At 52.1% G+C, this 20,726-nt stretch overlaps 8 pseudogenes; all 8 read left to right on the plus strand.

Moving 5' to 3' along the window:
* The first annotated feature begins 852 nt into the window (after positions 1 to 852).
* Positions 853 to 971, plus strand: LOC141267696 (5S ribosomal RNA; annotated as a pseudogene).
* A 621-nt stretch (positions 972 to 1,592) lies between these two features.
* On the plus strand, positions 1,593 to 1,712 carry LOC141270016 (5S ribosomal RNA; annotated as a pseudogene).
* A 933-nt stretch (positions 1,713 to 2,645) lies between these two features.
* Positions 2,646 to 2,764, plus strand: LOC141269263 (5S ribosomal RNA; annotated as a pseudogene).
* A 5,610-nt stretch (positions 2,765 to 8,374) lies between these two features.
* LOC141269695 (5S ribosomal RNA) lies at positions 8,375 to 8,494 on the plus strand (annotated as a pseudogene).
* A 931-nt stretch (positions 8,495 to 9,425) lies between these two features.
* On the plus strand, positions 9,426 to 9,544 carry LOC141268641 (5S ribosomal RNA; annotated as a pseudogene).
* Positions 9,545 to 10,165: 621 nt separating this feature from the next.
* LOC141267703 (5S ribosomal RNA) lies at positions 10,166 to 10,285 on the plus strand (annotated as a pseudogene).
* Positions 10,286 to 11,221: 936 nt separating this feature from the next.
* LOC141269625 (5S ribosomal RNA) lies at positions 11,222 to 11,330 on the plus strand (annotated as a pseudogene).
* Positions 11,331 to 11,936: 606 nt separating this feature from the next.
* LOC141267509 (5S ribosomal RNA) lies at positions 11,937 to 12,056 on the plus strand (annotated as a pseudogene).
* The last annotated feature ends 8,670 nt before the right edge of the window (positions 12,057 to 20,726 follow it).

Below are 20,726 nucleotides of genomic sequence, written 5' to 3' on the forward strand. Positions count from 1 at the left end.
TTAGATGATGGAAGCCCCAAGGCCTCTGAGCCAGTTGGCAGCTAAGTACGCTACCACGCAGGCCTGAAACCGAGCTCCTTGCCACGGCTAGGAGTGCCAATTGAATCCGCAGCTCGCCGTGTGGAAATGATGGCATTAAAAGCACTCGGGGCCGTGAAGGGGCCAGGCTTACAGCAGGTGCCCAGGGAAGGTTTTGGATGCCGGCCGCCTAGCGAGGGCCAGCAGAAGTAACATGTTTCTCTGCAAAGAAGCTTGTGTAACCAAGCCAGACGGCTGACAAAGAGCTAACCTCAGTGCAAGGAAGGCAAGGAAGGCAAGGAAGGAATTGGGGAGGGGGGGGTGAATCCCGCTTAGGCATTGAAATCATAAAACAGGCAGGAGAGTCTGACGCATGGTGACGGAGAGGTTGTAGGGGCAGATAGGGGGTGTTGTCACGTGCGAGCACGTGTGCATGCTGGCTTGTGTGTGAGAGTGCGCATCCTAGGTGTGGCGCGCTGCAGACAGTCAAAGGGATTGTTCGCTTTCATTAAAAGTTAATCCCCGGCTGCAGGCTATTAGAAAGCAACTAACCGCGCTCTACTCATCCTACCCGGGTTTACCGGTGAGTCTCGCCTCTGCTCCCGGCCTGTGGCATTGGCCGTGAACCTGACGTTCCGTCGACAGCGCTGCAGCCGATCAGTGAGCTCAGCGGCTCTGAGTGGGGCATTGTGTCTACAAGACCTTTTAAGGAAGCCAGCAAAAAAATTGAAGAGAAGGGAAAGCACAAAAGGACCTGGTCTTGCTGAGCACTGGAAAGGGCAGCCGGCAGCCAGACTTCAAAGTAGAAAAGCAGCAAGTGAGAGTCTTGTCTCTGCCTATGGCCACACTACCCTGAACATGCCTGATCTTGTCTAATCTCAGAAGTTAACCAGGGTTGGGCCTGGTTAGTATTTGGATGGGAGACCACCTGGGAATACCAGGTGCTGTAGGCTTTTGCTTTTTCTTTCCTTCCACCAGCAGGGGGCACTCTCTTCTATGCCTTTTTTCCATTCCCTTTCACAAGTGCACACACTCATTCTCTTTTCTTTTTTTCATTTGCTTTCTCTCTTGCGCTATTTCATCTCTGCAAAATACCAGCATCCTTCTGATCACCGTGGGCCTCCAGCATTGTTGCTTCTTTACTTTTAATACTAGGCTCCTTTTCACCAGGACCAGCGTCTCCCGTGTGGCTGGAGGCAACCACCGGTAAACCCAAGCAGAAGACCTTTGCAGGCAACACGACCCTCCCCCCTGAAGAGCAGCTGAAAGTCACTGGCAACCATCTCACCCTCTTCCTTCATTCACCCCTGGACGTCTCGCTCCGCCCCCAAGTTACGGGTCCAGCTTGCTCTTTCTGTCACATTACCGCGATGAAGGGTTTAGCCTGCAGGAGACCCTGCGCTGAGACATTTTTGAAGACACCTGATGCGGCGGGTGAATCACTGCTAAACAAACCACACCTGTAGGGACGGCACAGCCTTTGCATGGACCCTTCGGAGCCCGCCCCGTCACGGCCAGATTGCTCGCCACAAAGCGATCCTGAGAAAGGCTGGCCGGGCGATGGATCAAGCAGCGTCTACTGGTCATACCACCTTGGATATGCCTGATCTCGTCTGATCTCAGAATCAAAGCAGGGCTGGGCTCGGACAGGACTTGGATGGGAGACCTCCTGGGAACACCGGGTGCTGAAAACCATTTTGATGACGTTTTGCCCTACTGCCCAGCTCGGCTAGCATGGAACGGCGCCTTGCAGGACACCGACCTTAAGTAACTTAGATGATGGAAGCCCCAAGGCCTCTGAGCCAGTTGGCAGCTAAGTACGCTACCCCGCCGCCTTCACGCAGGCCTGACACCGAGCTCCTTGCCACGGCTAGGAGTGCTTATTGACTCCGCAGCTCGCCGTGTGGAAATGATGGCTTTAAAAGCACCCGGGGCCGTGAAGGGGCCAGGTTTTCAGCAGGTGCCCAGGGAAGGTTTTGGATGCCGGCCGCCTAGCGAGGGCCAGCAGAAGTAACATGTTTCTCTGCAAAGAAGCTTGTGTAACCATGCCAGACGGCTGACAAAGAGCTAACCTCAGTGCAAGGAAGGCAAGGAAGGAATTGGGGAGGGGGGGGGTGATTCCTGCTAGGGCCCTGAAATCATAAAACAGGCAGGAGAGTCTGACGCATGGTGACGGAGAGGTTGTAGGGTCAGATAGGGGGTGTTGTCACGTGCGAGCACGTGTGCATGCTGGCTTTTGTGTGAGAGTGCGCTTCCTAGGTGTGGCGCGCTGCAGACAGTCAAAGGGATTGTTCCCTTTCATTAAAAGTTAATCCCCGGCTGCAGGCTATTAGAAAGCAACTAACCGCACTCTACTCACCCTACCCGGGTCTACCGGTGAGTCTCGCCTCTGCTTCCGGCCTGTTGCATTGGCCGTGAAGCTGACGTTCCGTCGACAGCGCTGCAGACGATCAGTGAGCTCAGCGGCTCTGAGTGGGGCGTTGTATCTACAAGACCTTTTAAGGAAGCCAGCAAAAAAATTGAAGAGAAGGGAAAGCACAAAAGGACCTGGTCTTGCTGAGCACTGGAAAGGGCAGCCGGCAGCCAGACTTCAAAGTAGAAAAGCAGCAAGTGAGAGGCTTGTCTTTGCCTATGGCCACACCAACCTGAACATGCCTGATCTTGTCTGATCTTTGAAGCTAAGCAGGGTTGGGCCTCGTTAGTACTTTGATGGGAGACTGCCTGGGAATACCAGGTGCTGTAGGCTTTTGCTTTTTCCTTCCTTCCACCAGCAGGGGGCACTCTCTTCTATGCCTTTTTTCCATTCCCTTTCACAAGTGCACACATTCATTCTCTTTTCTTTTTTTCATTTGCTTTCACTCTTGCGATATTTCATCTCTGCAAAATACCAGCATCCTTCTGATCACCGTGGGCCTCCAGCATTGTTGCTTCTTTACTTTTAATACTAGGCTCCTTTTCACCAGGACCAGCGTCTTCCGCGTGGCTGGAGGCAACCACCGGTAACCCCAAGCAGAAGACCTTTGCAGGCAACACGACCCTCCCCCCTGAAGAGCAGCTCAAAGTCACTGGCAACCATCTCACCCTCTTCCTTCATACACCCCTGGACGTCTCGCTCCGCCCCCAAGTTACGGGTCCAGCTTGCTCTTTCTGTCACATTACCGCAATGAAGGGTTTAGCCTGCAGGAGACCCTGCGCCGAGACATTTTTGAAGACACCTGATGCGGCGGGTGAATCACTGCTAAACAAACCACACCTGTAGGGACGGCACAGCCTTTGCATGGACCCTTCGGAGCCCGCCCGTCACTGCCAGATTGCTCGCCACCAAGCGTGTTACAACTCTCCTGTTAGGTTTTTTTTAGTTTGCTGGTCACATGACCATTTTGCCTATTTAATCCGGCTCCGCCCTCCTGGCTTTGCTGAACTTCATTTGTATTTACTACTGTTAAGCTAGCTTGTTGCTCTGTTGCCGTTCTCTGTTAGTTTTGCTAGGTCTTCTGACCCCTATGCCTTTTTGTTGTGTGTTTGTCTTTGACTGCTAGTATTTCTGCTAGGAGGTGTCCAACTTTTCCCAGTCCCTAGATCTTGTAGGGATCCCTCCCTCACATTTATAGGTCTGCGTTCAAACTAGCCGAGGACTTTAGTGGGTCTGATCGCAGGATCAGGTTCCCCGTTACATCGTAGGGATCTAGTTTAGTTCTACTGTAGGGATAGATCTCCTTTCTTTCCTTAGTCTCTGTAGCAGATCATAACAGTAATTCCAGCCAAAAAAAAAAAAATTCTCTAAGGAAAGACCTCCAGTTTTCCATCATGGTCTCGGTGCAAGATTTGGCTCAACGCTTGCAGGGACTCTCTCTGGAGGTGACCAAGCTCCAACAACACGTGAGTAGCTGTTCTGGACCGCATTTTGTGGAACCTAAGGTACGTCTGCCTGATCTATTTTTTGGCAAACAACAATATTTTTTTTCTTTTAAAAATGCTTGTCTATTATATTTTCGTTTGAGACCCGGATCCTCTGGTGATGAATCACAGCGCATAGGGATCATAATGTCACTTTTGAGCAAAGATCCTCAGGGATGGGCCTTCTCTCTCCAACCTAGTGATCCGTGCTTTAGATCAGTGGATAGTTTTTTTCTGCTTTGGGTTTGTTGTACGATGATCCTGATCGTGTCTCATCTGCTGAGTCTGAATTAAGACATTTGAGGCAGGGATCAGGTAATGTGGAAAAATATTGTTCTCACTTCCGTCGGTGGTCTGCCCAGGTGGGGTGGAACGATTCTGCTTTGAAAAGCTTGTTTCTTGCAGGGCTATGTGAAAGGGTAAAGGATTTACTGATTGCTTATCCCACACCTGGAAACTTGCAGGAGGCAATGCAATTAGCTATACGGGTGGACAGGAGACTGCGTGAAAGGGTTAATGAGAGCAAATCCTCTGCTATGTCAGCTTCGAGTCCTGAGAGGTTCTGTGCTGACAATGGAGAGCCGATGGAAATTGGGGCGATGGCACCCCGCTCTCAGGAAAAAGACCGCCGACTTTCTGAAGGCTTGTGTTTCTATTGCGGAAATTCTGGTCATTTTATTAAGAGCTGTGTGCTTCGTAAGAAGAAAGAAAAAAAAATGGTCAGTCATGCTCGTATTGCCTGTTTAAATTCTAAGGGAGTATTCCTATCTGCCACTACTGCTGCTCAGGATGAATTAATTGAATTTCGGGTATTTGTGGATTATGGATCTACTCTGAATGTGATTGATGGGGGATTCTTGGAAAAACTTAGATTAGAACCTAAAACTTTGTCATCCCCTATTGCTGTGGTTTCTGTCGATGGCTCTCCCTTGAAGAGTGTTACTCACAAGGTCTGTGAACTTCCCCTCACTATTAATGGTATTCATCAAGAGAATTTGGATTTGGTGGTATTGAATAATTTGCCTTCTCCAGTAATATTGGGGTTACCCTGGTTAAAATTGCACAATCCTGTACTGGATTGGTCTACCAATGAAATTAAGTCCTGGAGCCCTAAGTGTTATGACAAGTGTTGTAACGGGCGCATTGCTGCTGTGGATAGAGGGGAATTGCCTGTACCTATTCAGGATTTTTGGAGAGTTTTTTCTGAGGAGGAGTCGCAGGTTTTGCCTCCCCATAGAGACTATGATTGTACCATTGAATTTGTCCCTGGCGCGACTCTTCCTAAGAGTCGTTTATTTAATCTTACTATTCCTGAAAGAAAGGCTTTGGAAGAATACATACAGACAAGCTTGGCCGCCGGTCACATTAGGCCTTCCAAGTCTCCTGTGGCTGTTGGATTTTTTTTTGTAAAAAAAAAAGATGGCGGTTTACGTCCTTGTCTGGACTTTCGTGAGATTAATAAAATTACTGTACGCAATCCTTACCCATTGCCATTGATTCCTGATTTATTTAACCAGTTAGTGGGGGCCAAGTGGTTCTCTAAAATTGATCTCCGGTCGGCATACAATTTGTTGCGCATGAAGGAGGGTGATGAATGTAAGACAGCTTTTAACACTCCTGTGGGTCATTTTGAGAATCTGGTTATGCCTTTTGGTCTCACCAATGCTCCAGCATTTTTTCAGAATCTTATTAATGATATCCTTAGACCTTTAATCGGCAAAAATGTGGTTGTGTATTTGGATGACATTTTGATTTATTCGCCGGATCTGGAGTCTCATTGGCGGAGCGTACGTGAGGTATTACAGTTATTAATGGACAATTCGCTTTTTGCTAAGCTGGAGAAATGTGAGTTCGCTGTACAGAGAATTCGTTTTTTGGGCTACATTATCTCCAGTGAAGGTTTTGAGATGGACCCGGTTAAAGTTCAAGCTGTGCAGGAATGGCCTAGGCCTATTGGTTTGAAATCGATACAGAGGTTTTTGGGTTTCGCCAATTATTACAGAAAATTCATAAAAAAATTTTCTATTATTGTCAAACCGCTGACCGATCTCACCAGGAAAGGTGCTAATGCGGTTCAGTGGACTTCTGAGGCCATTGAAGCTTTTGTGTTTCTAAAGGAGAGGTTCACCTCTGCTCCCATCCTTATGCAGCCTGATGTGACTAAGCCGTTTTTGGTTGAGGTTGATGCTTCTTCGGTGGGGGTTGGTGCGGTGTTGTCTCAGGAAAACAAGGATGGAGTACATCCCTGTGCCTTTTTTTCAAAAAAATTTTCCGAGACTGAACTTAATTACGATATTGGTAATCGGGAATTGCTGGCGATTAAACTCGCATTTGAACACTGGCGTCATCTCTTGGAAGGTGCTGAATTTCCCATTCAGGTTTTCACTGATCATAAAAATCTGATCTATCTTGATGCTGCCAAGCGCTTGAATGCCCGTCAGGCTAGGTGGGCACTTTTTTTCTCGCGGTTTAATTTTTCCGTTACTTACATCCTGGGTACCAAGAATGTTAAAGCGGATGCTTTGTCTCGCAGCTTTTCTCCCATGGTCGGTGTTGAGGAGGAAGAGGAGACCATTTTACAAGAAGGTGTTGTGATTGCTGCTTTGGACTCCGTTTTGGAGGATGAAATTCTTAAAGCACAGGAGAATGCCCCATCTAACACTCCCCATGGGAGGTTGTTTGTGCCTAGGACCTTTAGGAGAGATTTGGTTGAGTGTCATGAGTCTCGGTTGGCAGGTCATCCAGGAATTTCTGAGACCAAGAGACTTGTGGGTCGCAGTTTTTGGTGGCCTGGATGGCAGAAGGAAGTCATTAAGTGGGTGCGCCAATGTACTGTGTGTGCAAGATCCAAGTCTTCGCATGCTCCTGCTGCGGGGTTGCTTTGCCCTCTGGAGGTTCCTAGTGCACCTTGGACACATCTGGCTATGGACTTTATTACTGACCTTCCTCCCTCTGAAGGTTTCACGGTCATCTGGGTGGTCGTGGACCGTTTTAGCAAGATGTGTCACTTGGTTCCCTTCATCAAACTGCCTTGCGCTAAGACACTCGCTAAGGCCTTTGTCAAGGAGATTGTCAGACTACATGGTGTTCCTACTGACATTGTTTCTGATAGGGGACCTCAGTTCGTGGCTCATTTTTGGCGTGCCTTTTGTGACAGGTTGGGAGTTCATTTGTCGTTTTCATCCGGATATCATCCTGAGTCTAATGGCCAGACAGAAAGGAAGAACCAGGATGTTGAGCAGTTCTTGCGTTGTTTTGTGGCAGACAATCAAGAGGGGTGGTCTGAGTTTCTGCCACTTGCTGAATTTGCTCTTAACAACCATACATCCTCTTCTGCTGGGTGTTCGCCTTTTTTTTGTTGTTCTGGGAGACATCCGTCTTTTGGGTCATTTTCCAAATTGGTTTCGGCTGTGCCTGAGGAGGAGAGTTTTTCCGGTGATTTGGAGAGAGTTTGGACGGATGTGCGTGGTAATCTTCAGGAGGCTAACAAAAAATCTAAGAGGTACTTTGATAGGAAACGGCAAGAGGTTTTGTTTGCGGTTGGTGACATGGTTTGGTTGTCCTCTAAGAATCTGCGATTGAGGATTCCTTCTAAAAAATTGGGTCCCAAGTTCGTAGGGCCCTTTAAGGTACTTCAGATAGTTAACCAATCTGCTGTTAAGCTGGAGGTTCCTACGTCCTGGAGGATTAATCCGGTGTTTCATGTTTCTCTGTTGAAAAAAGCTGATGTGTCGGATGGTGACGCCTCTGCCACTGTTCCTCCGGTGGTGGAGGACGGGGAATATGAAATTTTCCGCATCCTAAATTCTAGACGGTATAGAGGGAGTTTGCAGTATCTCGTCGCTTGGAAGGGTTTCGGACCTGAGGATAACTCATGGGTGAGAGCGGATTATGTTTCTGCCCCCAGACTTGTCCGAGCGTTTCACAGGAGGTTTGCTGGTAAGCCTGGGCCTAGTGGATCTGGAGGATCATCTTAGAAGAGGGGGTACTGTTACAACTCTCCTGTTAGTTTTTTTTTAGTTTGCTGGTCACATGACTATTTTGCCTATTTAATCCGGCTCCGCCCTCCTGGCTTTGCTGGACTTCATTTGTATTTACTACTGTTGAGCTAGCTTGTTGCTCTGTTGCCGTTCTCTGTTAGTTTTGCTAGGTCTTCTGACCCTTATGCCTTTTTGTTGTGTGTTTGTCTTTGACTGCTACTATTTCTGCTAGGAGGTGTCCAACTTTTCCCAGTCCCTAGATCTTGTAGGGATCCCTCCCTCACATCTATAGGTCTGCGTTCAGACTAGCCGAGGACTTTAGCGGGTCTGATCGCAGGATCAGGTTCCCCGTTACATCGTAGGGATCTAGTTTAGTTCTATTGTAGGGATAGATCTCCTTTCTTTCCATACTCTCTGTAGCAGATCATAACAAAGTGATCCTGAGAAAGGCTGGCCGGGTGGGCGATGGATCAAGCAGCGTTTACTGGCCATACCACCTTGGATATGCCCGATCTCGTCTGATCTCAAAAGCAAAGCAGGGCTGGGCTCAGACAGTACTTGTATGGGAGACCTCCTGGGAACACCGGGTGCTGTAGACCATTTTGATGACATTTTGCCCTACTGCCCAGCTCGGCTAGCATGGATCGGCGCCTTGCCGGACACCGACCTTAAGTAACTTAGATGATGGAAGCCCCAAGGCCTCTGAGCCAGTTGGCAGCTAAGTACGCTGCCCCGCCGCCTTCACGCAGGCCTGACACCAAGCTCCTTGCCACGGCTAGGAGTGCTTATTGACTCCGCAGCTCGCCGTGTGGAAATGATGGCGTTAAAAGCACCCGGGGCCGTGAAGGGGCCAGGCTTTCAGCAGGTGCCCAGGGAAGGTTTTGGATGCCGGCCGCCTAGCGAGGGCCAGCAGAAGTAACATGTTTCTCTGCAAAGAAGCTTGTGTAACCAAGCCAGACGGCTGACAAAGAGCTAAACTCAGTGCAAGGAAGGCAAGGAAGGAATTGGGGAGGGGGGGTGATTCCTGCTAGGGCCCTGAAATCATAAAACAGGCAGGAGAGTCTGACGCATGGTGACGGAGAGGTTGTAGGGGCAGATAGGGGGTGTTGTTACGTGCAAGCACGTGTCCATGCTGGCTTGTGTGTGAGAGTGCGCTTCCTAGGTGTGGCGCGCTGCAGACAGTCAAAGGGATTGTTCCCTTTCATTAAAAGTTAATCCCCGGCTGCAGGCTATTAGAAAGCAACTAACCGCGCTCTGCTCACCCTACCCGGGTCTACCGGTGAGTCTCGCCTCTGCTCCCGGCCTGTGGTATTGGCCGTGAAGCTGACGTTCCGTCGACAGCGCTGCAGCCGATCAGTGAGCTCAGCGGCTCTGAGTGGGACGTTGTGTCTACAAGACCTTTTAAGGAAGCCAGCAAAAAAATTGAAGAGAAGGGAAAACACAAAAGGACCTGGTCTTGCTGAGCACTGGAAAGGGCAGCCGGCAGCCAGACGTCACAGTAGAAAAGCAGCAAGTGAGAGGCTTGTCTCTGCTTACGGCTACACCACCCTGAACACGCCTGATCTCCTCTGATCTTGGAAGATAAGAAGGGTCATGCCTGGTTAGTACTTGGATGGGAGACCGCCTGGGAATACCAGGTGCTGTAAGCTTTTGCTTTTTCTTTCCTTCCACCAGCAGGGGGTACTCTCTTCTATGCCTTTTTTCCATTCCCTTTCACAAGTGCACACATTCATTCTCTTTTCTTTTTTTCATTTGCTTTATCTCTTGCGCTATTTCATCTCTGCAAAATACCAGCATCCTTCTGATCACCGTGGGCCTCCAGCAATGTTGCTTCTTTACTTTTAATACTTGGCTCCTTTTCACCAGGACCAGCGTCTCCCGCGTGGCTGGAGGCAACCACCTTTAACCCCAAGCAGAAGACCTTTGCAGGCTACACGACCCTCCCCCCTGAAGAGCAGCTCAAAGTCACTGGCAACCATCTCACCCTCTTCCTTCATTCACCCCTGGACGTTTCACTCCGCCCCCAAGTTACGGGTCCAGCTTGCTCTTTCTGTCACATTACCGCGATGAAGGGTTTAGCTTGCAGGAGACCCTGAGCTGAGCCATTTTTGAAGACACCTGATGCGGCGGGTGAATCACTGCTAAACAAACCACACCTGTAGGGACGGCACAGCCTTTGCATGGACCCTTCGGAGCCCGCCCCGTCACGGCCAGATTGCTCGCCACCAAGCGATCCTGAGAAAGGCTGGCCGGGCGATGGATCAAGCAGCGTCTACTGGCCATACCACCTTGGATACGCCCGATCTCGTCTGATCTCGGAAGCAAAGCAGGGCTGGGCTCGGACAGTACTTGGATGCGAGACCTCCTGGGAACACCGGGTGCTGTAGACCATTTTGATGACGTTTTGCCCTACTGCCCAGCTCGGCTAGCATGGAACGGCGCCTTGCCGGACACCGACCTTAAGTAACTTAGATGATGGAAGCCCCAAGGCCTCTGAGCCAGTTGGCAGCTAAGTACGCTACCCTGCCGCCTTCACGCAGGCCTGACACCGAGCTCCTTGCCACGGCTAGGAGTGCTTATTGACTCCGCAGCTCGCCGTGTGGAAATGATGGCGTTAAAAGCACCCAGGGCCGTGAAGGGGCCAGGCTTTCAGCAGGTGCCCAGGGAAGGTTTTGGATGCCCGCCGCCTAGCGAGGGCCAGCAGAAGTAACATGTTTCTCTGCAAAGAAGCTTGTGTAACCAAGCCAGACGGCTGAAAAAGAGCTAACCTCAGTGCAAGGAAGGCAAGGAAGGAATTGGGGTGGGTGGGGGGGGTGATTCCTGCTAGGGCCCTGAAATCATAAAACAGGCAGGAGAGTCTGACGCATGGTGACGGAGAGGTTGTAGGGGCAGATAGGGGGTGTTGTCACGTGCGAGCACGTGTGTATGCTGGCTTGTGTGTGAGAGTGCGCTTCCTAGGTGTGGCGCGCTGCAGACAGTCAAAGGGATTGTTCCCTTTCATTAAAAGTTAATCCCCGGCTGCAGGCTATTAGAAAGCAACTAACCGCGATCTACTCACCCTACCCGGGTCTACCGGTGAGTCTCGCCTCTGCTCCCGGCCTGTGGCATTGGCCGTGAAGCTGACGTTCCGTCGACAGCGCTGCAGCCGATCAGTGAGGTCAGCGGCTCTGAGTAGGGTGTTGTGTCTACAAGACCTTTTAAGTAAGCGAGCAAAAAAATTGAAGAGAAGGGAAAGCACAAAAGGACCTGGTCTTGCTGAGCACTGGAAAGGGCAGCCGGCAGCCAGACGTCAAAGTAGAAAAGCAGCAAGTGAGAGGCTTGTCTCTGTCTACGGCCACACCACCCTGAACATGCCTGATCTCAGAAGCTAAGCAGAGTTGGGCCTGGTTAATACTTGGATAGGAGACCGCCTGGGAATACCAGGTGCTGTAGGCTTTTGCTTTTTCCTTCCTTCCACCAGCAGGGGGCACTCTCTTCTATGCCTTTTTTCCATTCCGTTTCACAAGTGCACACATTCATTCTCTTTTCTTTTTTTCATTTGCTTTCGCTCTTGCGCTATTTCATCTCTGCAAAATACCAGCATCCTTCTGATCACCGTGGGCCTCCAGCATTGTTGCTTCTTTACTTTTAATACTAGGACCAGCGTCTCACGCGTGGCTGGAGGCAACCACCGGTAACCCCAAGCAGAAGACCTTTGCAGGCAACACGACCCTCCCCCCTGAAGAGCAGCTCAAAGTCACTGGCAACCATCTCACCCTCTTCCTTCATTCACCCCTGGACGTCTCGCTCCGCCCCCAAGTTACGGGTCCAGCTTGCTCTTTCTGTCACATTACCGCGATGAAGGGTTTAGCCTGCAGTAGACCCTGCGCCGAGACATTTTTGAAGACACCTGATGCGGCGGATGAATCACTGCTAAACAAACCACACCTGTAGGGACGGCACAGCCTTTGCATGGACCCTTCGGAGCCCGCCCCGTCACGGCCAGATTGCTCGCCACCAAGCGATCCTGAGAAAGGCTGGCCTGGCGATGGATTGAGCAGCGTCTACTGGCCATACCACCTTGGATACACCCGATCTCGTCTGATCTCGGAAGCAAAGCAGGGCTGGGCTCAGACAGTACTTGGATGGGAGACCTCCTGTGAACCCCGGGTGCTGTAGACCATTTTGATGAAGTTTTGCCCTACTGCCCAGCTCGGCTAGAATGTAACGGCGCCCTTAAGTAACTTAGATGATGGAAGCCCCAAGGCCTCTGAGCCAGTTGGCAGCTAAGTATGCTACCCCGCCGCCTTCACGCAGGCCTGACACCGAGCTCCTTGTCACGGCTAGGAGTGCTTATTGACTCCGCAGCTCGCCGTGTGGAAATGATGGCGTTAAAAGCACCCGGGGCCGTGAAGGGGCCAGGCTTTCAGCAGGTGCCCAGGGAAGGTTTTGGATGCCGGCCGCCTAGCGAGGGCCAGCAGAAGTAACATGTTTCTCTGCAAAGAAGCTTGTGTAACCAAGCCAGACAGCTGACAAAGAGCTAACCTCAGTGCAAGGAAGGCAAGGAAGGAATTGGGGAGGGGGGGGTGATTCCTGATAGGGACCTGAAGTCATAAAACAGGCAGGAGAGTCTGATGCATATGACTCGCCCCCTGGGCCGTGGGGCACTCGGTTCCGGGCAATAGGGAGACGATGGGGGTAGTAGTGGCGACCCGGTTCCGTGGCTCAGGGTGGTCAGGCCAATGGTAGTCTGCTACGTTCTGCTAATAATGTCCGACTACGCCACCCGTGGATTGCGGTTATTAGGAACCGCTGCTGCATGCAGACCGCTGGGGCTGATGAGGTGTGCAGCTAGGGTAGTGTGACTCCCCACGGGAAGAGTGCGGCCCCAGGGCAGTATAATGGATGGTGGGAGTGATGGTAGTGAGAATCCCAGTGCTGATAGTGCGGGAGGAGCAAGGAGCACACAGACAACAAGTTGCAGTCCAGGGTCTTTACTACAACAGGTAAACTGACCCATAAACAGTCCCGGCTAGGAGGGGACCTGGACGTCTGAGAGCAATGGGGAAATTGGCCCTGGTCAGGGTGAGGGTGTAGGCCTACCGTGCTTTCTGCGCTCCTTCTGGCTATCTCCTCCTGATAGGGTAACAGCCCACGTTTCCGAGCTTTCCGTGTATTCTCGCCTGTATGGCCTGCGACGTGGGTTTCTTTCTGCTCCCAGCCTTGTACGGCTTTACTGGTCTCTTCAGTTGTGGCAGGGCCTCCAGGCTTCTTCGGCCAAGGAATGTACAGTCCCTTGCGGACTGGTTCTCTGCTGGGGGATGTGGAATCCTTCCAGCCTCAGACACCAAAGTCTGGTAAAATTAAGTCTTTTCTCTGCCAAGACAGACTCTCTTCGCCTCTTGTCTCTGGCTTGTGGCTCTCCTCCTGCCACACTTCCTCTTAGGTGCAATCAACTTTCTGTCCCTGCTCCACTCTGGGACACGTCTCAGAGCTGAGACAGGCAATCCAGTTCTCTCTAACCCTGCCCCCAGCACCAGCTTTTATAGGGGCAGCCTGCTCCCCCTTCTGGCCTGAGACAGGAGGCATTGCATGCTAATGTTCCCCTGACCAGAGAACCTCCCCCTTGCTCTCAGACACAGCTTTAATACATTTTGTGGCATCCAGGCCAGGGTGACACATTCCCCCCTAGTGAAATTTAGTACTCCGGGACTAAACAATAAACAAGACAATATGCATAACAATAAAACATTAATAGACAGACGACGCACAAATTGAGTTCTTAAGGTCACAGTGTGGCCTGTGACCGGGTGTCCATATCACCAATACAGCGGGAGCCTTAACCAGGTGGGGGTCTGTCCTACCCCAAGTCCTTCACAGTCTTAGTTCATTCCTGGGTTAGGCTCAGAATGCAGTCCATACAAGGTCCCGGTTATAAAAAGTCCATAACCTGTGAGTCCTTACGGTAGCTGCAAGAAACTGAAACACACTATTAATAAACATGCAGGTAACTTGGCAAACATTTCAACATTTGGCAACAGGGTTATTTACAATCTTAGTACACTCTATATTCTCCAGCGAGCGGGTATCTGCCCCTTTGTGCTCCTTGTTGACCTCCTTAACCCACTGTCTGGTGGTGGACCAATCTGGCTTTCCCCACTAGCGTTAGGGGTACAGCTACCAACTGGGTGTACAGGTAGGGCAGGCAGCTGTCTGCGGGTTCTTTGGCTTACCGCAGGCATGGCAGGCTCACTGTCAGCAGAGGGTTGACTCTCCTGGGCTGCTGGTACAGGCTCTTCTGCCTCTGGAACTGCTGGCTCCTCTTCACCTTCCGGCTCTGGTGTTGGTTGTTGCTGGGCCGGTTGCAGGAAATGCAGGACGGGTACCACTATGGCATCATTTATGCGAGTCCAGGACTGAGGAAACTCTCTGAGAATGGTGCTGATCATTTCTTCCTTGTCCTCTGCGGGTTCAAGGTCACTCTGATCCTCTTCTGCACTACGGAGTTGCTCGGGGCACCTTTTGAGGTGGTCTCTGGAGACGACACTAGTGGTTTCTCCTCCGTCCTTGGTGATTACGCACACCTTTGGGTTGTCGTGGTCAGACTGCAGTACGGTGTAGGGTTCCCTTTCCCACTGGTCGTCCAACTTATGTAGCCTTCTTTTTCGCTTTAGGACTTGCTCACCAGGTTCTAGGGGACCAGCAGGGGCGTGTTGATTGAAGAGTCTTTCTTGCTTCTCTCTCACCTGGGCCAGGCTCTTCTCCACACTCTCCTGTACCTTCTTGTACTGCAGTTGCCTTTCCGTATCCCAGTCCGCATCCGGGGAGGTGTCCTCAGGTATTAGGACTCCCATCTCCAGGTCTACGGGCAGCTTACCCGGTCTGGCTCGCATCAGGTAAGCCGGGGTGTAGTTGGTAGCATTCACCGGGATATTGTTGTATAGGTCTATCAGGTCCGGCAGTTTTTCTGGCCACAGGCTGCGTTCCTCCAGGGGCAACGTCTTCAGGAGATCAATGACTATATTGTTCATCTTCTCACACATCCCGTTGGTTTGTGGATGGTAAGGCATTGTCCGAATTTTCTTACAGCCATAGAGGTTGCAGAACTCCTGGAAGATTTCAGCCTCGAACGCTGGACCCTGGTCTGTCAGGACCTGTTCCGGATACCCGTGTGGACGGCAGAAGTATTGCTGGAAGGCTCTGGCCGCTGTTTGGGCTGTCAAGTCCTTTTCCGGGACCACCACTAGAAAACGGGAATAGTGGTCCATGATTGTCAGGGCATAGATGTATCCTGACCGGCTGGGAGCCAATTTGACATGGTCCAGAGCTACCAGCTCAAGAGGCTGCGTGGTGACGATGGGCCTCAAGGGTGTCTTCTGGCTGGTGCGGTCCTTCCTCCTCAGGTGACAAGGGCCACAGTCTCTGCACCATTTTTCTACAGCTCCTCTCATGCCGACCCAAAAGAACCTTCCTCTTAGTAGGAACTCCAGTTTCTTCCAACCGAAGTGTCCCGCTCTGTCATGGAAAGCCCCCAGGACCATAGCTGCATCTCGCCTTGGGACCACGACTTGCCAGGTCAGCTCGTGCGTCCGGTGGTTGACAATCCTTCTGCACAACTTGCCTTCGTAGAGGAACAGCTTGCTCTTCTCCTTCCTTAGCTGCTTGGCTTCCTCTGGGGCATCTGGATCTAGGCGGGTGTCTTCCCGGGTCAGCAGATCTTTCACCAGGCGGACTGCAGGGTCACTATCTTGGGTCTCGGCCCAGCTGTGGTGAGGTAGGGGATTCATCATCACAGTTGTTAGATAGTCCTCCTTCACGCGGTGAGAGTGTTGAGCGGCTCCATACCGGTGAAACGCGGGGAGTTCTACCTCCTCCAGCTCTTCTGGGTCTTCGTCACCTTCAGGTAAGTGAGGCATTCTTGATAGGGCGTCCGCGTTGGCGTTGGTTTTGCCTGCCCGGTACTTGATCACGAAGTCATAGTTGGAGAGACGGGCCATCCACCGCTGTTCCAGGGCACCCAGTCTTGCATTGTCCAGGTGTGTCAACGGGTTGTTGTCCGTGTACACGGTGAACTTTGCAGAGGCCAGGTAATGCTTGAAGCGTTCCGTCACGGCCCACACCACCGCCAAGAAATCTAGCTTGAAGGAGCTGTAATTCTCCGGGTTCCTCTCGGTGGGCCTCAGCTTCCGACTGGCGTATGCGATCACCCGTTCTCTGCCCTGTTGGTTTTGGGACAGTACGGCTCCCAGTCCCACATTACTGGAATCTGTGTGGAGAATGAAAGGCTGGCCGTAATCAGGGTAGGCCAGGATCTCATCCCCCGTGAGGGCCATCTTTAGCTGGCGGAAGGACTCCTCTTCCGGTTTATCCCACTTGAAGGGTGGCTTTTGACTTTGGGACTTAGACTGTCCGATCAGGAGGTCCTGCATAGGAGCTGCCATCTTAGTGAACCCGGGGATGAACCTTCGGTAGTAGCCTACCAACCCGAGAAACTGTCTCACCTCTTTGATGTTCGAGGGGCTTGGCCAGCTCTTGATTGCCGTGACTTTGTCAGGGTCGGGGGCCACTCCTTCCGCGCTTACCACGTGCCCTAGGTACTGGACCTTTGGTTTCAGCAGGTGACACTTCCATGGTTTCACCTTCAGGCCATAGCCTGCCAGGGCTTCGAACACCTCGGCCAGGTGCTTTAGATGGTCCTCGTAGGTCTTCGAATAGACGATCACGTCGTCCAGGTAAAGGAGGACCGTATTGAAGTTTCGGTGCCCTAGACAGCATTCCATCAGCCGCTGGAAGGTCCCTGGTGCGTTGCAGAGCCCGAAAGGCATACAGTTGAACTCGCTCAGTCCCATCGGGGTGGTGAAGGCGGTCTTCTCCTTGTCAGCCTCTGCCACAAGAACCTGCCAGTACCCGCTAGTAAGGTCCAAAGTAGAAAAGAAGTTAGCAGATTTTAGTGCGGCTAAAGACTCCTCTATTCTAGGCAGCGGGTATGTGTCTTTGTGGGTGATACGGTTGATTTGTCTATAGTCCACGCACATTCTCATGGTGCCGTCTTTCTTTTTCACCAGAACCAAGGGGGCTGCCCAGGGGCTACAGCTATCTCTAATGACCCCAGCTTCCTTCATCTCTCTTAGCATGCCCTTGGCGTTCTGATAATGTGCAGGGGGTACAGGCCTGTGTCTCTCTTTTATTGGTGGGTGGCTCCCTGTGGGGATGTGGTGTTCTATCCCCTTTACTCTGCCGAAGTCCAGCGGGTGCTTACTAAAGACTCTCTCGTACTCCTGTACCACCCGGTAGACTCCTTGTTTTTGGTGCAGGGGAGTGGAGTCAGCACCCACATGGAGTTTCTGGCACCAGTCCTCCTTTTGTTTCTGGGAGCCATTACCCTCCGCCTGAGGAGATGGAGGCAAGGGTTCCACGGCCCTGATAGCTTGGTGTTCGACAACAAACAGTTTGGCGAGTGTAGCGTACCTGGGTAAGTGTACTTCCCTCTCCCCAATGTTGAGGATGCGGACGGCCACCCTCCCATGACGGACATCAACCACCCCCCGGGCTGTCAAAATGGTGGGCCTGCTGTCTGAGTACACGGGTTCTACCATGGCTTGGTAGTCTCTACCTCTCAACCCGATTGCAGTCCGACACCAGATCATCATTTCACTTTTGGGAGGCATGGAAATGGGGAATGGGTCTCTCAGTCTTACGCTACCGATCTCACCACCAGACAGTTCTACCTGCTGCCGTCTCATCAGGGCTTTTATCTCCTTGTTGAGGACCCTCTGTTGGCAGGAACTAGCATTCACCGCCACCTGTTGTAGAATTACAATTACCTCTGAAAGACAATTTTCAATTATGTTAGTACCCACAGTTATTTTAGGGTGACTTTCATGACCGTCAATGTCCACAATAATCACTCCCTGTGCCGGCAGTTCAACTTTACCAATTTTAATGGTCATCTCCTTGAACCCCATCTGCGGCACGGGTAAGCCATTACTGGCGATGATGCTCAAGTTACTGTCTGGATACCGTGTGATATCAGCATCAGTCCAATACTGCTTAAAAAGTACATAAGGGATTGTGGTTACTTGCGACCCAGTATCCAGCAAGGCGCTCATGGGGATACCGTCCAGCACCACGGGTAAAACCGGGTGCCCCCCAACGTACTTATCACGCCAATTATAAGGGCCTGGTGATCTTATGCCTGGGGGTCGGCCCTCTGCCCCAGGTTGGACCCGTTTAAATTACAGTACCTGGAAATGTGTCCGGGCTGGTTGCATCAATGGCAAATGGGCTGTCCATCCTCTGCGTAGCGGTCTGTGGGCCTCCCTCGGAATGACGGGATCCTCCTCTGTCGACGCCACGGGACATCCTCCGGACTTGAAGCCAGCTCGATGGGTCTTGACGGGTCCACTTGCAACGCCTGGACGGTTCTGGTCAACGCCACGATGCTCCTGGTTAGCTCCTGGACTTGGTGGTGCAGGCCTTTCGACGGGGCTTGGTTCAGGGCCTGTGCATCAGCCTCCACGGAGTCCATAGAGGAGGGTGCCGCCTCCTGGTGGTAGGTGATAGCAGGGCGCGGGCGTTTATAGCGCCACTGGTTGCAGATTCACGGAGCACCCTTATGGCCCTGTCCTTAAATTGGGCAAAGGTCAGGTCGGGGTTCTGAAAGAATATGAGGCGCAGTTGGGCCCTGTGAGCGCTAGACAGCAGACCTTCTATGAATTGTTCTGTTAGCAGCTTATCGGTTTCCTGCACACTGCCAGGGTCAGTTTGTTGAATAGCCCTCAAGGCTTTCCTGCAGATTTAGGGCATAGTCTCTAATGCTGTCCTGTGCCCGCTGCCTACATCCATAGAACCTCATTTTAATCTCAGCGGAGGTACGTGTATCAAAGGTACCCCGCAGCCGGGCCAGGATACCCTTCACAGTCCTTTTCTCCTCAGTGGGCCATGATTTTACCTCCCTTTGGGCTGCGCCAGTTAACTGCCCTGTCAATATGCTGACCTTCTGCTCCTCTGTCAGGGGGTAAACCTGGAACAAACTGTATAGTCTTTCCTTAAAGTCAGTTAGGGCATGGGGCTCCCCTGAGTATTTGGGCAGCCAGGCCGCTCCAGGGATGTAGGGCAGGGAAAAGGGCATCACTGCTGCTGCAGCTGCGTTGGTGGTAGTGGGCGCCTCTGTGTCTGACATCTTCCTCCCACCTAGTTAAGCGTGGCCTACCTTCCAGCGATCCTCTTCTGTAGGCCGCGGCTCCGCTGCTGCTGCTATGGACGAGGACCTGGCGTCGCGTCCTGATGACGTCAGCGTCGCTCTCTCTCCCTTCCAGGACCTTGCGCAGCGTCGGAGCGTGGGGCGGAGCTTCGGATCTCGCGCGGTTTTGACGTCCACGCCCCTCTTCTTCCCGCGCGGCGTCCTGAAGATGGCGTCCGATGGCGGGAAGCAGCTGCGGATGGCGGGAAGAAGGCAGAAGACGGTGGGAAACGGTCCAAGATGGCGTCCGATGGCGGGAATCGGCTCCGGATGGCGGGAAACTTCGCCACAGGTAAATTTACAAAAGTCTTTTTCAGGCACGCAGTACCCGGTGGTTGCGGGCACGAAATCCTGCCGACTACGCCAAAGCTGACTCGCCCCCTGGGCCGTGGGGCACTCGGATCCGGGCAATAGGGAGACGATGGGGGTAGTAGTGGCGACCCGGTTCCGTGGCTCAGGGTGGTCAGGCCAATGGTAGTCTGCTACGTTCTGCTGATAATGTCCGACTACGCCACCCGTGGATTGCGGTTATTAGGAACCGCCGCTGCATGCAGACCGCTGGGGCTGATGAGGTGTGCAGCTAGGGTAGTGTGACTCCCCACGGGAAGAGTGCGGCCCCAGCGCAGTATAGGGGATGGTGGGAGTGATGGTAGTGAGAATCCCAGTGCTGATAGTGCGGGAGGAGCAAGGAGCACACAGACAACAAGTTGCAGTCCAGGGTCTTTACTACAACAGGTAAACTGACCCATAAACAGTCCCGGCTAGGAGGGGACCTGGACGTCTGAGAGCAACGGGGAAATTGGCCCTGGTCAGGGTGAGGGTGTAGGCCTACTGTGCTTTCTGCGCTCCTTCTGGCTATCTCCTCCTGATAGGGTAACAGCCCACGTTTCCGAGCTTTCCGTGTATTCTCGCCTGTATGGCCTGCGACGTGGATTCCTTTCTGCTCCCAGCCTTGTACGGCTTTACTGGTCCCTTCGGTTGTGGCAGGGTCTCCAGGCTTCTTAGGCCAAGGAATGTACAGTCCCTTGCGGACTGGTTCTCTGCTGGGGGATGTGGAATCCTTCCAGCCTCAGACACCAAAGTCTGGTAAAATTAAGTCTTTTCTCTGCCAAGACAGGCTCTCTTTGCCTCTTGTTTCTGGCTTGTGGCTCTCCTCCTGCCACACTTCCTCTTAGGTGCAATCAACTTTCTGTCCCTGCTCCACTCTGGGACACGTCTCAGAGCTGAGACAGGCAATCCAGTTCTCTCTAACCCTGCCCCCAGCACCAGCTTTTATAGGGGCAGCCTGCTCCCCCTACTGGCCTGAGACAGGAGGCATTGCATGCTAATGTTCCCCTGACCAGAGAACCTCCCCCTTGCTCTCAAACACAGCTTTAATACATTTTGTGGCATCCAGGCCAGGGTGACACACATGGTGACGGAGAGGTTGTCGGGGCAGCGTGTGCATGCTGGCTTGTGTGTGAGAGTGCGCTTCCTAGGTGTGGCGCGCTGCAGACAGTCAAAGGGATTGTTCCCTTTCATTAAAAGTTAATCCCCGGCTGCAGCCTATTAGAAAGCAACTAACCACGCTCTACTCACCCTACCCGGGTCTACCGGTGAGTCTCGCCTCT

The sequence above is a fragment of the Phyllobates terribilis genome, unplaced genomic scaffold (assembly GCF_046119375.1).
Source record: "Phyllobates terribilis strain yellow unplaced genomic scaffold, ASM4611937v1 Scaffold_4__5_contigs__length_816908805, whole genome shotgun sequence".
NCBI classification, from domain to species: Eukaryota; Metazoa; Chordata; class Amphibia; order Anura; family Dendrobatidae; genus Phyllobates; species Phyllobates terribilis.